Source organism: Montipora foliosa, chromosome 13 (assembly GCF_036669935.1).
Source record: "Montipora foliosa isolate CH-2021 chromosome 13, ASM3666993v2, whole genome shotgun sequence".
NCBI classification, from domain to species: domain Eukaryota; kingdom Metazoa; phylum Cnidaria; class Anthozoa; order Scleractinia; family Acroporidae; genus Montipora; species Montipora foliosa.
In genome coordinates, this window is record NC_090881.1 from 25,095,688 (window position 1) to 25,098,187 (window position 2,500).

At 39.0% G+C, this 2,500-nt stretch overlaps 1 protein-coding gene across 1 annotated transcript in view; it reads right to left on the reverse strand.

Moving 5' to 3' along the window:
- LOC137983836 (uncharacterized) overlaps positions 1-611 on the reverse strand; it is a 3,998-nt gene extending 3,387 nt beyond the window's left edge. Inside the window, exon 1 of the mRNA XM_068831009.1 lies at positions 577-611. The gene's annotated coding sequence lies outside the window, so the exon portion shown is untranslated. The remainder of the gene's footprint in view (positions 1-576) is intronic.
- Between the last annotated feature and the right edge of the window lie 1,889 nt (positions 612-2,500).

Consider the following 2,500-nt stretch of genomic DNA (forward strand, 5'->3'; position numbering starts at 1 on the left):
GGACCAAAAAATGCACATTTATAAATCCCTTTTTTCTGTGTGCGGAGACAGAAGTGATTTGTGGCAAATTATTCAGTCTCATAACTTACCTCAACAATATTTTGAAAGACCTTTTTAAAAGTGTTTCCCGTCAAACTGAACGGCATTGGTCAAACAATAACAGGGACCCGAAACTTTCAGAGAAACGGAAACGTTTAGTTTTTAAGTCAAACGACAACTGAAAAGTGGATCAGCTTTGCAAGCTAAAAAAGGGAGAAAGAAACTGGAACAGAACGGATAAGAAGTTGTAGGGTCCCGATAACTTTCGAAAAGAAACCGCTAGAAATATGAATTTGCTTTGACATTATTGGAGACAACGATTCCGGCATTAGGCAAAATTAAGGTTAGACTTGAAAGATGCGGACCTGTTTGAAACAGTTTCACTTAGAAACGCAATACATTGTACTACATGGTGCATCGTTCGCATTGAAAATTAATATGTGGTTAAAGAAATTTCGGAATGCAAAGAAACTCAGAATTATCTATATATGAAAGAAACACAGCCTTCTCTTTTGCCTTTGGAGAATTTTCACTTACCTTGTGAACTTCGACTGTTCCGCACCTCAGTTCTGTCTTCTCTGGTGATGAGGAATGGCAGCTTCGTAATTAGCCCCTTTTATTTAAGTAAGCCTAAAAAGTCAACAGGGACTATTGCAAAACAAATTTGTTTACATTTGTTATCGACAAAGCAGTTATTCTTTACGCTGGCATTATTGATAGAGGATTTCATCTTGGCCCTATATTATCAGCATCTCACTGAAAGTTTATAACATCAAATAGATTTTGGAACCCAAAGACGAAGAAAGCATGAACTGCCGAAAGGTTAAGAGAGATTAAATAACCAGGAGTTTTGCATTCACCTGTCGCCTAAAAAACACCATTAATGATTAAAGAATCCTGCACGACTTTCAAGAGTAATAAGTGGCCGGAATGGATTCGCTATTTTAGGCCTTTTCGTTTCACCCCAAAGCATATTGTTTGTGTAAAATAACCGGAAAGTGATGAAGGTCACGATGCCGACTGTTAACATTGAGTCATGAACACGGACTTTTTTTTCACTATTGAAAACTTGAATACATGTCATCACATTTTAATCATTTATACTATGACCCTCAGCGCAGAAAATCTAAGAGAAAAATTATAGTATTAGTACTTCGAACACGTCGGGTTAGAAGTCTACGGCTTGTTTGATAACCGGCGCTACTCATGTAAGGTAGGTAAGCGCTTTCCGAGTCAATGACCCAACACGCCGGTGCTTATACCCGGTTTCCTTAGCACTAAGCGACTAGGAGTATTTTTAACTCCCCCCTGGATGGGATGCTAGTCCATCACAGGGTTACCCCCCAGCATGATTTCGCCAGTACCCATTTATACACCTGGGTGAAGAGAGGCAACGTGGGAGTAAAGTGTGTTGCCCAAGACCACAACACGTTGTCCCCGGTCGGGACCCGAACCTGGAGCACTCGCTCCGTAGTCGAGCACACTAACGCTGAGGCCACCGTGCCTCCCGCTATGTATTAGAGTTGAAGGTTGGTTGCAAATTAAGCAAAACTCAACAACATTCTTTCACTTAACGGCAATGTTATGGAACCATATGAAACCCCAATAATTGCTTAATAGGATGCACATATTCATGTGACGTAATAAATTACCATGGCAACAAAATAACCATCTAAAAACGCCCTATATTTCGTGTTTAAGCACTCATTTCTCAAAAACGAACTAAGTGATCCCCATTTTTTATTGCTGAAAAGTGATTAGCAGGTTAAAATGAAACTCTCTGCAAAGTTTTAAAATATTCTGTGGAGCGGATTTAGAGCCACCTTAAAATTTTCCAATTGTGAAGGTTGCTATGAATCTGCTCCTGCAGAATTTTTTTTAAACTTGCCGCAGAGAGTTTTATTTTTGTGTGCTAATCATTCTCCAGCAATAAACAACGGTTGTCACCAAGTTCGTTTTTGAGATATAACGGGTTCTTTTGTTGCCATGGTAACCTTTTTACGTCACATTAATGAGTGCGTCTTGTTTAGCACTTATTGGTGTTTCAATGGTATCATAACATTGCCGTTAAGTGAAACAGTTGGGTACATTCAATCCTTCCAAATAATACAGTTTATTGAAAGTGTTAAAACTGGTTTTAGCTTCCTTGATTGACCCTTTGAAGCCTAGTGTCTTCAAAGACGATTTTAGTATATTTTTATTCCTTAAGTTTTAGTTAGTTTAAATGCACGACCCCATAAGCGGCAATGCTTTAATCACCATCGCGTAGAAATAAAAGGTGTTGTATTGTATTGCATTGTATTGCACTTCCTTTTATCAGCAGTCTCCCCCTTAGTTATTACCAGTCCCCAAACGGCCATTTCACAAAAACACACACATTTGCTATTTTGGCCAGATTCGGGCTGCTTTAAAGAGCACAAAATTGCACTTACACCGAACCCTCAACGAAAGTGCACTAAAA